The 13,060-nt window shown below is 40.2% G+C and overlaps 1 protein-coding gene across 1 annotated transcript in view; it reads left to right on the top strand.

The window, feature by feature from the left end:
* LOC107400146 (uncharacterized) overlaps positions 1-13,060 on the top strand; it is a 143,705-nt gene that overhangs the window by 110,324 nt on the left and 20,321 nt on the right. Inside the window, exons 6-8 of the mRNA XM_076568402.1 lie at positions 7,210-7,399; positions 8,203-8,342; positions 9,527-11,663. The gene's annotated coding sequence lies outside the window, so the exon portion shown is untranslated. The remainder of the gene's footprint in view (positions 1-7,209; positions 7,400-8,202; positions 8,343-9,526; positions 11,664-13,060) is intronic.

Genomic DNA, 13,060 nt, shown 5'->3' with positions numbered 1-13,060 from the left:
TAAAGGCTTTGCCTCTTTCTGAGTGGGCCTAGCTTCTCAACACAATCAGAAGGTGAAGTCAGTATCAGTTGAATACTAAAGTCAATATAAACACTTCCCCAATAGAGTAGCATCTGTGGATTTCTCTGCAGGCCTCCTCCAGTACAAAACCCAGCCTCAGACAGTATAAGCATATAAATAGTATAAAATATTACTCTTATACAGTAGTATATTATTAGACATTATTATTATTACTATTATTATTTGTTATTCAGGTTTAATGGCCTTAATGGCTGTAATTGGAATAATAAAGCCACCTCTGGCTTAAAGTACTGATTCCTAACATGTCCTACTTTTTCACTAGAGGAAAAGGTTAGGGGAGAAGGAGCTGAGTTTAAGCTGAGAGCTAACAAAATTATCACCGTTTTATCCTTTAGAAAGGAAAATTTTTCGTAACTTATCACACTCAAATGTGTGGGTCTAGCTAGCCTCAGATCTTCGTTCTGCCCTCGAATTAGCACTATGTCTCTCTTTCCTTCCTGTCTCTAGCTCCTTCAGCTCTGTAGTAGGATGGCAGCAACAGCGTCTATCAGCAGAATCATGGAGAAAGTTGAGATAGCTGAATGCTTGGTCCAAGAAACATGAGCAGCAGCTCAACATAGTGAGGGAGACCATTCTGTTTCCTGTTCATTATGTTGTGGACATTGCTGATGAAAGAGGATGGAAGTTGTTTACAGGTACTTAGTGTGGTTTTACCTTGAATAGAAATTTCTAGGCCACTGAGGCCAGTGAAAAAGAAATAGAGTGGGGCAAAGGAAAAGTTTAAATGCGAGAAAGCACCCCTTGAAAAGGTTCAGACTAAGACTTTGCCTCCAGGAATCTCTCAAGTGAGAGAGACCTTAATGACAGTTGCAAATCAACTCTTGCATCATTCCAGATACTGAGTTGTCTCTGGCTCTAATCCAGTGATCACTGAAAATGAGGGGGCTGGTGCTGAACTGCTCATGTGTTTGTCTACTGAAACCCACACCTGTGAAAGCACTCCTATCGGGAAAACTAATGACTCGCATACATAAGGCCTTTACTGTTCACAGTCAAGGGAGCACTTGAAAAGAAACGTGGCATATGAGGGCATATGGACCCACCTTCACTTGGCCATTCACTCTGATGGTTCTAGTAAAGGCAGCTCTATGTGCACACTTCCCTTTGTAACATCTCCCCCGGGCAATATTATTATAACTCTGTCAAAATGCTGCCTGCTAATTGCTGTTCATATTCAATTAATATCTACGATGTCTCATCCAGACTTTCCTTTCTTCTAGAACTACCATCACCCTGGCACCGATTACTAAACCCAGAGCCTCTGGTATGCTAGCCAGGTGCTCTACCACTGAGCTATATTCTGAGGCCTTCTATGATATTTTGCTAAATCCTTTGCCACCCTGTGTGCTACATTTTAGAATTACTCTGCTAGATTAAACCCTGCCTGCTGCAGGACAAGCTGTGTCATCCACTGGGAATCCCAGAAGTTAGCAGGTCCTTAGCTTCCTCCTTCACTGTGAATCCAGCCCCCCAGTCTTTGAATCCCACCTACACTGTCCTTTTGCCTCACATTCATTACCCTTCCCACCCCTACCCAACACCTAGCCTCTACGTATACTCTATTCTCTTTCCCCATACCCTCACCTACTTTTTTCTGCTTTCCCCTGGGTGGATGATGAGTTACAAGTGTGAATGCTTGGGGATGGTACTACAAGGCATCCAGTTTGCTCCACTTGGAGTCAGGTACTAACAGAAATATATATATATATATATATATATATATATATATATATATATATATATGTCTCAAAGAGGCCTATATCTGTGCTCTCCTCCCATGAGGAGACTTGGGTATCTTCTACTCCCTGGAGCCTTGATATTCTAAGGAGATGTGATGCACATGTGGCTTTGGTAGTCCAGGCCTGTAGCCCTATGTGACATGCACTCCAGCTCCACCTTTTCAAGTGTGTTTCTCACTAAGAGCAGGCCCTAGTTCTTTTCTGGGTGGCTCCAAGCAAATTGTAACCACAAAGCTGCTTGATTTTTGCTGGAAAACAAAAGGTCCCTACAGAAAGGAGCTAGCCTGTCAATGACTCATCTGTGAGAGCTGTCAAGGGCCTTGGCTCTCTCTTTTGCCTTTGTCCATTGCCTCTAAGGGATAATACAGCCATTCTCTTCCTTATGAAGTCAAGGCTGTGCTTCCTGCCATCTCTTTTTCACCAAGCTACACTTGATACACACTGAACTTTCTCCTCTGACCACCAAGTTCCTGATAGCCAAAATAAGACGTGCAAAGTGATATAGGAAAGCAATTTTCTATGCATTAAAACACGAGAAATAAAATAATTATATGCCTATTACTTTGACTATTTTCAGCCCTTCCACACAGGTTTCTAAGAAAGAATCATCCATCATGTGGTAGAGCTTCCCATTACTTTAGCAAATGCCATACCCAAGACCGTTTCAGCAGCAGTCACCTTCATGTTATCAATAATTTTTGATATGAAGGAAATTATTTTGCTTTAAGACTTTGGTTAAGGCACACAATAAAAAGAGTTAAAACAGGGCAAACATCGCTCTTACTCTTTTCAAGCTTCCTTTCTAGCTTTCCTGTAAACTTTGCTCTTCTTAGCTTACAAATGCTAGATCAAAAGCTTGCCAGCCTGAAAAGGCTTCTAATCCACCTCCTGATCTTCCTCTGGCTGTGTCAGAACACCATCCCTGGGGAACCTCAGCACTGCCCTTCACCACCCAGCCTACAGGCAAACCAATTGTTGAGGGCCCAGCAGAAAAGGGAGCTAGGGGTGTAATTGCCCTGCCTAAAGGTAGGCAAACAAGAGATTGTGTTGCAGTGATTTTTTTTAATCATTTACATAATTGCAGTACTCCTTTGATTTGCTTTTCCAGTAGAAAATTGGCTCCTAGCCCTGCAAATTGCTTTTATGAAAATCTGAAAATGAAGAAGTAAAAGCCTGTTGCTCCAATTAGCTTAAAACCCAACTGAATCTGCTGTTGGCCTAAAAGAGAGCTGTCTGAAGAAAAAGAAAGCAATGCCTAACATTTTAGAATTGGGCTCTAAAAGGGACAAGAACGGTTTGCTGTCCTCTTTCTAGCTGAGAAAGCAAGGAGGCCTGAACATTCTCATTCAAGGTCAATGCTTGTGTTGTCCTCTTGTGATGATTGTGAAACAGACTGGAGTAGGGGGAGATGGTGAAAGACTAGAGGAACCTAACTCCATTGCTGTTATGCAATCAGCCCCTGTCCACCCACTGGAGGTTGGGAGGGAACAGAAAGGCAGCACTTACCTCTACCAGGGAAAGGCAAGAGCTTCCTGTAAGACAGGCGTGTAGATATTGGCTGAGGAACATGCATTCTGTTGTGTGTTGGTGGTTGCTCAATTTGTTTACATGGTAACTCCCTTATTTATTCGTCTGCTCTTTGTTCTCCAGTGAAGATAGATGATCCAGCAGAGCAAATCTTTGTTTCTTATGAGCTCACCCTCTCCTGCTGTCTGTGCCACACCTGTAATTATAATTATGGCCCACTGCTCAGGGATGCCGCAATCCCTTCCTGCTGAAACCCATCTCGAGTTCACACACCGAGTCACTATGCAGAGAGAAAATGCCTGAGTCGATGGAATCTGCTTCATTAGTACCTTCACTGGTTCTGCTGGCTGCAGTTAACCTTCTAAGAAGATGCGTGTGGCCAAAATTTTTCAGAAGCATGGACACATCCCTGCATTTTCAAATAACTATGACGTTAGTAACCACAACTGGGACACTCTGGGCAAGCATAATGAGGCTAAGCATTTTGAAAGTTTGATACTGAGATAAAGGAACCGCTGATGTATTACAGGCATGCCATAGAAGGAGAGAGGTTGGGTAATCACCAGAAGTAAATTAGCACAAGACAGTCACAAAAATCATTACAAATTGACTTTATTTTGACAAAATCTTTCTTACATGTCTTAACACTAACAGATTCTATGATGCTAAAATAATTCAGCATTGAAAGTAGTCTACTCCTGAGATATAAACAGCCTGATGGTTTTACAAATTCACTGTCATCTTGATGAAAAAACAACACAGAACTTTGCCGTTTCAATTAAAATGAGACAGATATGCAACTTTGTTCCCAAGTTAATGGAGATACTTTATTTTCTAATGAGGCATAGCTTCTCTTTGCTAGGGTGTTTTTTGTTTTGGGTTTTTGGTTTTGTTTTTATACACAGGTTAAGAAAGGCATTGTGATCATTGGATTTATAGATAGCTTATGATGTGACCTTTTTGTTGTTCTAGCCTCAAAATGGAAATATTAGGTTTTTAATCTACAGAAAACAGACAAGATTTCACCTCCTCCAACAAATTTTCCTTTCTAGATTCTGAGCCCAAATATGACAGCTTTCAATTGCTCTATTGTGTTTCAGTTTAGACAAAGGATTTAGTCAAGTGTGCTAGCATATCTGCTTTATATCCTGCATCAAAGCTTGAGAATTTTCTCTGGTGTATCAAATAAAGCACATCACAGGAACATTGTAGAGATAAGTTTGAGTGAACAAAAAACAAACTTTTCTTTAGGTTCTTTTCCAAACTAGAGTGATCAGCACAATTTTGTTTTTCTTTACAAAGGCCAGTCCTTTTCATTCAACAATGAGTTCCATTGGATTTTAGGCTAATTGCAGCAACATGTCTCACTTCTTGAGTTCCAGATTATTACAAAAGCAATTCATAAGGGCTTTCATTAAAAACAAAATAGAAACAGATAAGAAACCTAATTAAAACAAATAACAACAATTAACGCAAATTATGAACTGACATCTATTATGTTAATAAAAAGGCTTCTGGCTAGAATGAGCAGGTTGCATAAAACATATATTCATGACAAGACAGGTGCTTTTGAAGCAAAACTGGCAAGTCCCTGGGGGAAAACTGTAGAGTTTGAATTTACTACCAATGCTGCCTCCTACAGTGGTTCTCTGCCTGTTTACTGGGTGGGTAACATCAGTACCACAGCATCAGGACCACATACTAGAAATGCATTTTCTCAGGCCATGATCCAGACCTTCCTGTTCAGAAGCCTTGGTGTGGCAGACTTGCCTTCTTGTTTCAATAATTGAGAGGGATTCTGTTACCCACTGAAGTTCAAGAACCATTGGCTTACCTAACCTACCTCCAGGTTTGCTTACTGTAAATTATTCTCCACAGTTTCCAGAGTGCTGTTTTAAAATACTGATTTTCTATATAACTCTTTTCAGGTTCCCCACTGCTGTGGAGGTGAGATATTCATACTCTGTAGATGTTTATACTCCACTTTCCCTACCCAGGCTTGCCCTCCCCACACAAGTGTGGACACTCTCAGCTCAATACCTGCAAGACTCCAGTCATCATTAGCTCCTTGAAGATCTGCAAGTGACAGATCTTTTTCTCCCTAGGGTCTAGGTGTTATCTACTCTTGGAACACCTCTTTCACTTTCTTCCAATCACTCCCTGTGCTTGTGTTTATCTGGACAACTTATTGGGAACTTTCTCCTTTCATACTCATCTCCAGAAGCATTGCCTGAATGCCTTTCCCCATACCTTCCTCTCTCAGCCAGCTCCCTTTTCCAAATGTTGCCACAGAAAACTATGTACACTTTTATTGCTACCCTGACCACTCAGTTGAGCCTAAGTAATAACTAGTAACTTGCCCCTACACCCACTAAGTCATAAGAATCAAAATAGAGTAAACTGTCACCTATAGCCTTGATAGTCAAAGTTCTACCAAAGATTTGGTCATAACAAGCAATTTCTGAGCCTCTATATAGTGACTGACTGACTCACTGACTGAACAAATGTATGAATGAGTTTTTTTGGTTTTTTTTTTTTGAACCACAATTATAGATGAGCAGAGTGAATCCAGATGAGAAAAATGATCTGTTCAATCTTTATAGAGATTAACACCCTATTTCCCTGTTTCTTGATCCAATATTCTTAATATTAGATCATATTGGTTTTCAGACCCAAGGAAAAATTAACCCACATTTCTTAGCTGTTTTTGCTATATTGAGAAAACTGGGACTTAGGGATCCCCTTGGCTTCAATTTATAACACTTTAACCAATATGATTTTGATTTTTATGAGATGCCTAAAGAAAGGTGGTGGCTCTGTCCAAAACAGTGACATTCTACTTAGTACAATACCTCCATGTCTTCTTGCTGTGTGACCCATCTATTAGCTGCAGGACACAGGAGTACTCAGATCATGGCTTGATGCCACTGCTTTGTTGACTTCAGAGATTTCATGAAATAGCTAACCCAGTGTCCTGGAATAGGAAAGTCATAAGGGTAGGAATGTGGGCTTTCTTTGTCTAAAAAGTATGGGGAGAAATGTTTCCTAGCTCATGGGACCAGTGTAAGAACTAAACACATGTGGTCTTTGAGGAGCACTTAGGATAATATCAGGTAAACAGTGATTGATAAACACAGGCAAAAATAAACCTAGCAAGATAATAAGATACTGAGTGAGTTACTGAACATTTTCAACATAGGAGAGGCAAAAAGTAATAACAAGGTCAAAATGCAAATTCATACTTTACACTAAGATTTTATTAATACTTACAACTTATTATTTGTGTTACTATTAGTTTTAACTGGCAATAGGGTTACTCTGGTACACTTTAGATTCCAAAAATCCAACATCAATATAATGATGCACTTCTATAACTCATTCACTAAAAGTAAAATATTTGAACGTTTTAAAATTTCCTTTGCAAAGACTAAGAACATTATTACCATTGTGGATTGCAAATACCTGGAAGATTTTATAGAGCATACATGGTGTACACAGGCTCCAGTGTGAAAATGCAGCAGACATTTTCAATTCAGACTCAGACTTCTCTTGCTTATTTAATTTGTGGTCAGCTCTTAATCATCCTCTCTACCCTTTGGAATGATTCAGCATTGAGTCTCCCATGTGGTCAGTGGGAGTACTTTGCCCAGTCAGGCTTTGTGAGACAGAGAGGGAAGAAGAAACAGTCCTATAATGAAGAGTGGCAGTGAATGAATTTTAACTGTCCTGAAATGATAAAGTTATTTTAAATAGTTAAAAAGGCTTATGTGGGCATGGACAGGCACAGAGGCTGGCCTGTCCTGGCCCCCACTCCACCCCCTAGCCTCATTGCCCCACCCCCAGCCCCTGCCCCACCTCTCAGGTGCTACCACAATGAACAATGTGTGATGGAGAGGTGGGAAAGGCAGAAGAGAAGAGCAGTGCATCAGCTGTGGAGAGATAGAACTGGAGACTTGATGGTGGTGCCAGGTGTGAGAGAGGGCTGAGGTCAACAGTGGAGGAAGGGCCCTTGGACATGAACATGGCTTCAGGCAGCAGCCCAGACCACAGAGGTAAGTCTTTGGTGGTAAGGGCAGTGGGTTTGGCGGTGTGCTGTGCAGCAGCCTAGAACTTACACAGACACAGACTCAGCCTTCCAATATGCTGCCAGGCCATAGAATCACTGAGGCTCTGGACAATGACAGAGGCCTAAGATGAGGAACCATTCTCTTTCTGGATTAGACTTCCTTGAAGGACCACAACCCCTCCTTCCTCTGTGTTTTCACTTCCCATTTCCCTCCTAACTGAACTGTCAGCACCTCACCTAGGTAATAACACCTATAGGAAGATGATGATGATGATGATGATGATGAAGCTTAGTCACAGGCATATTGCGTGATGCACACACGGCACTGCTTTAGAAGGTTAAACTGTCAGTGGTGATGTCCTCTGTATTGATGCAGATACAGAGATGACCTGCAGAGATTACAACTTGTGTAACGAGGTTTTGTGAAGGACTGGCAAAACAAAACAAAACAAAACAAAAACATGAAATTAAAAGTAAACTAATGAGCCTCTTTAAATAGCAAAGAACAACAATACAACCAAATCAGACTTCATCATTCCATCCTCGAACTTGATTATTAATGAGTCCTCTTGGTTCCTGAAATAGGTGGTCTTAGTAAAACCAAAGGAGGCATAGAATTGTAAACTTTTGCAACAAATTCTTCTGCAGGGCTTTACTGCCTGGAAATGAAACTCATTCAGAAGGGCTTGGATATGCTATATACTCAGTGGATCGTGTTAAATTATCTTTCTATGACCAACTTTCAAGCTGTTCCCAGAGTCAAGTTATAAATTACCTTTCTTCTATCAGCTCCAGGAATACAGGAAGCCTTTCATTTTTATTTCATACATCTGTTTGGACATTTACACACTGGGAGCCCAGAGTTATGGAGATGGAAAGTGCTGCTTCAGCTGGGATAGCAGAAGACTGGATGGAGAATAAGCACCCAAGTATGTGATCTAAGCTACTGCCATTGCACATCTGTAGAAGCGATTTTACCTGTCCCATTGTGTCAGAATGCCACATGCCTCACTTCCTCCCTTTGAAAGGCAAGACTAATGTGGTCCTTTGTTGCATTCTTTCAAGGAAAGCCTCTATTCTGTAGTAGAGGGAAGACTGCAAAATGACACAACATTTCAATAAAAAATCCTAGCCTAGACCTCTAGTCTGTCAGGAATCATAAAAGGCATCAGTATCACTGATGACATACCCACAGGTTTCACCATGTGTGATCTATGGTGTGTTTCCTATCTTATATGCACTTACATTCAAATAACCCATGCCAGAGAATGATTGGGGATCACACAGTCTCTGACTTTTTAACCATAGCCTTTAAAGCAGTGCTTCTTACATATGGTCTTAAAGGAAAACATGGGTATACATTCAGGAAGTTAGGTGAAGTATGAGCTTCAATTTCCTTCCTTATTCTCAGTTAAACTGAAAAAATATGTTCCTGTGAATATACAAGTAGAGAATTAGGACTAGACTCATGAACCTGGTTGCTATTTTAAATGACACTTTTACTTTGACTTCAGAAATGTATTAGTTGTAATTTCTCTCTTTGACAGTCTCAAGGTTGACTTAGGTTTTCAAAGATACAAATATCTCATTAGATTTGCATTTTCTTCCATTGGAATCAATCTGTTGGAGTTTTGGGAGGCTGGGAAATTGAGGGTGGGAATAGATCAGTAGGTACACAGAAAGAATCAGTCATCAAACAGTGAAAATCCAAAGAATAAAACAGACACAGGCAAGAACTGCAGGCTTTCATGCACTTATTTAGTGGCTTTTCTCCAAAGAGCTAAGATAGAGTCATGACTACATTTATTTGAAAGAAACAAAACTCTCATCCAAACAGGTAATTCTTATCCTCCTTAGAATTGAACATTTAAATGTGTTTCTTAAGCACATGTATTTAACTGAATTATAACATATTTTTTTTGTAGAGAGAAAATGACAAAATATAACAAAAACATTTATAGCATGTGCCCAGGCAAAAGGGTTCCTCCTTCTCAGAAAAAAAAAAAGTCACCCCTTCAAATAAAACAGGATCCATGCCAGGGCCAACAGATTAGCACTATTTCTACTAAGATAACAGACTCTGTATGGCAGCTCCCTATTTCTGCTTCCACAGAGTTCCTTTCATGGAGGCCTAAACAGCAATGTGAATCTACCCAAGAAGCAGGCTGAAGCTTCAGAGACTTCAAGAAAATTTAGGCTTTGACTTCAGTGTCACTGTGTAAGTAAGCTTATAGTGTGTGTGTGTGATCAGTATTTCTGAGTACAAGTAGACAAGGAAAGATAGTTGTTTTAAAGAACAGCTGCAATTTCCATAGAGGTTCTTCAAGTCTCATTAGATCGGTGGTTCTCAACATGTGAGTCATGACCCCCCACAGGGGTCACATATCAGAAATTCTGTATATCAGATATTTACATTATGATTCATAACAATAGCAAAATTATAGCTATTAAATAGCAATGAAAATAATTTTATGGTTGGGGGTCACCACATCAGAAGAAACTGTATTAAAGGGTCCCAACATTAGGGAGGTTGAGAACCACTGCATTAGACCATAATTCTGATTTTGAACATTTGTTTTGCAAATACATTGGGTAAGGAAGCTTATACCAGGCATCCTCAATAAACATGGTGGGATCTGCCGCTCTCCTTACACCATATGCAGCATACCAAGGAGCTCCCTGGCTTCACCTTAACACTGACACAGTGATTTCTGCACAGGGAAAGAAGCCTTGTTAGCACCTTCTCCAGTGCTCCTGAAGTTCACTTCCAGGACTGTGTTGTCTTTCTTCTGATCCTTCTCTCTCTTCTGGCTCCAGGTTACCTTCCATTGTCTTAGAAGTTGTTTGCTTACCCCCTGGTGTGGGCATGCTGGAGGTCTGTTGCATGAGAGCTGCCTCATCAAGTCTTTATGCTTTATGCCTGCACTTTCAGAGCTAGTGCTACCTTAAGGAGAAACAGAATGCGTGTTTAAGCATTAGAAGAACTAGATCTTACCTGTTTGGTTTCTTTCCTGGTTTTTAAGAACAATTGGTTCTCAGATAATTTTATCGGCTGTAACACATGGTTAAATGGAATGTGTTCATTTACCTTTGTTTTTTGTATTCAATCCCTTCTCAAGTAGAGTGTTTCTTAGCATTGAATTTAACCTTTACAGGTTACAAGGTTTGGTCTTTGAGAATTTCCAACCCACCTACACTATTAACTCTCTGAATTGATTGGATCTTGACTCTGTCAATTTTTGCAGAGCTGTCTTTGATAATCTGAGATGTTAACCACCAAAGTGAATATGGTAGGGGTGTGATTACTGACAACAGTTCTATCAAGTTGCATTTCAAGGAGGAGAGAAGAAAAGTCCAAGTTGCAAGCTCTTAGTGGACAAAAGCATGTCTGCACTGATAAGATGGGGGAAGCCCTGAGCCCCCAGCAAGTGGTAGAGAAGCCACAGACTCCACTAACACACAACAAAGACAAGTGACTGCTGTTGCTGACACACCTTTCAGAGAAGGGGCTTTTCTCTTTTATTAGTCAGAAATGCCAATGAATGAAGCTTTATATCTTACCATATGACCCCATAGAATAAGGCTATTATTTCATATTTATTCTGTTGTGCACCCATTTTAAACTCCGGATGTCCTCTTCATTAGCACTAAGATCTCCAATAGTGGAACCAGCCTGTGAAGTTTTCCTGAATGTAGGAGCAGGTTACCACCTAAAGCATCCTGTCTGAAATAGGTTCCAGTCTCACACAAATATTTCCAGAAGCACCTTCATCTTTGAATGTAAGCACTTCTTATTTTAATCCTTCAATTCCTAAGCATAAAGTGGGATGATCTTTAGTAATTTGACAGAAATGTGGTGTATATACAAAATGTTCTAAGGAGTGGTAAATTTCTGGAGGTGTATGTGAAACCAGCTCTAAGGGAGGAAAATTCCAGAAACACCAAGTGCTCAGGGGCTCAGGCTCTTCTGGACTCTGGCAGTAATTGTCATCACAGTGATACCCACGCTGCATAAAAACTCACAGATGTCAACACTCACTTATCTAATGAGCATCAACTAGGTGTTCGCAGTACCCTGACACAGAATGTAGTCCCTGTCTTGATGTTGCTAGGTTACTGCTGGCACATAAATAGATAAGCATTCACATCCGACTAGAGCAGTGACTAGAACAGGGGTCATCAGGACAGAGAAAATGGATGCTCTCTTAGTCAAGTTTCTCTAAAGAAGAGGCTTAACCCAGCATGGAACAGTGAGTCTGAGTTGGTCAGTGGGAGGAGGGAGAGGGCAGAGGGTGTTCCCAGCAGAGCGGAACAGTCTGTACAAAGGTGGAGGAGCACAAGGCATGGTGACTTTGAGACACGAAAAGTCATTAAGGATAGCAGGAGTGTGCTGGCACCAGGGAGTGGCAAGGCAAATAAGGCTGGAGCTGAAGGCAGAATGGAGGGTCATTAAAGAGATGGAAGGATGTGCTGTATGTTCATGACTGGATAAGGAAGACTTGGTGATATAAAGCTGTCAGTTATCCTCAAGCTAAACCATGAATACATTGAAACCATAGCTCAAGCTTTTGTTGTTGTTTAAATATGATTTGGAACTTGATAAATAGATCCTGAAATGTAAGTGAGAAGTTAATGAACACTTAGAGGTCACAAGTAAAAGACTCTGTGTGTTGAGTTTATTATATGAAGTTATAGAAATTCAGACCACGATATTCACACAGGGATGGACACCAGGTTGATGACATGAATGATATGGCTGTACATGGAGCCTATGCTCTGTGACTTCAGTTCCTTTGTGTTCCTCATCTGGAATAGCATCTACCAATGAGGAGTCACCACATAAAGCAGCAATGTATGCTACTCCACTTCCATCACTGTCCTTATTCCTTTTCTTTACCTTACTTTCTTCATAGCAACTTAATCTTTTACTATGTCTGTCTGTCTATAATGTAAACCACAGAGAGAGAGAGACAAACACACAAAGAGACTTATTGTTTGCTGATGTGTCCTCAGGGTATGAAATGCTGCCTGGTATACAGTAAGTACTCAGTTTTAACAAGTAAATGATACCACAGTGTGCAATATTCATAAGTGATATGAATAAGTATGTCCCACATGTGAACAAGCTGCCATTATAAAATAATAAAGAAAAGATGAATTACTCAACAAAGACATTGTTTCCCTTATAGGAGTCCTCCTCTCTTCAATTTGCCTATCATTGAAAGATTTATTTTAATGTATCACCCTATAGTTGTTCTCTGAATATTAAGAAGATGCATTGTAAGAAAGTGATCGTTATCCAGATAAACTAAAAAAAAAAAAATAGATTTCTTCCTTCTATTAACTCTAAATGGATTAAAGCTTTAAAGGTGAAAGTTTAGTCTTAAGAAATACAGAAATTCTCTTAAAGCTTTCAGATAAAGACAACTTTCTTAAGATAAGAAAGAAATAGTACAAATCATGATGGAATGGTAGCTATATCAAAATAACAAGGGTCTTGTTAGGGTTGAGAAAGAAGCTCAGTAGTGAAGCTCAGGTTAGCTCCCATGAGAGCCTGGGTTAGATCCCTAGTACCACAAAGCAAAATGAAAAACAAAGCCAAAATGTGCCCATTCATAATATATGCCACAAAAGCGGGAGATACAGT

This window comes from Peromyscus maniculatus, chromosome 4, assembly GCF_049852395.1.
Source record: "Peromyscus maniculatus bairdii isolate BWxNUB_F1_BW_parent chromosome 4, HU_Pman_BW_mat_3.1, whole genome shotgun sequence".
NCBI classification, from domain to species: Eukaryota; Metazoa; Chordata; class Mammalia; order Rodentia; family Cricetidae; genus Peromyscus; species Peromyscus maniculatus.
This window is presented reverse-complemented; position numbering and strand designations above follow the sequence as displayed.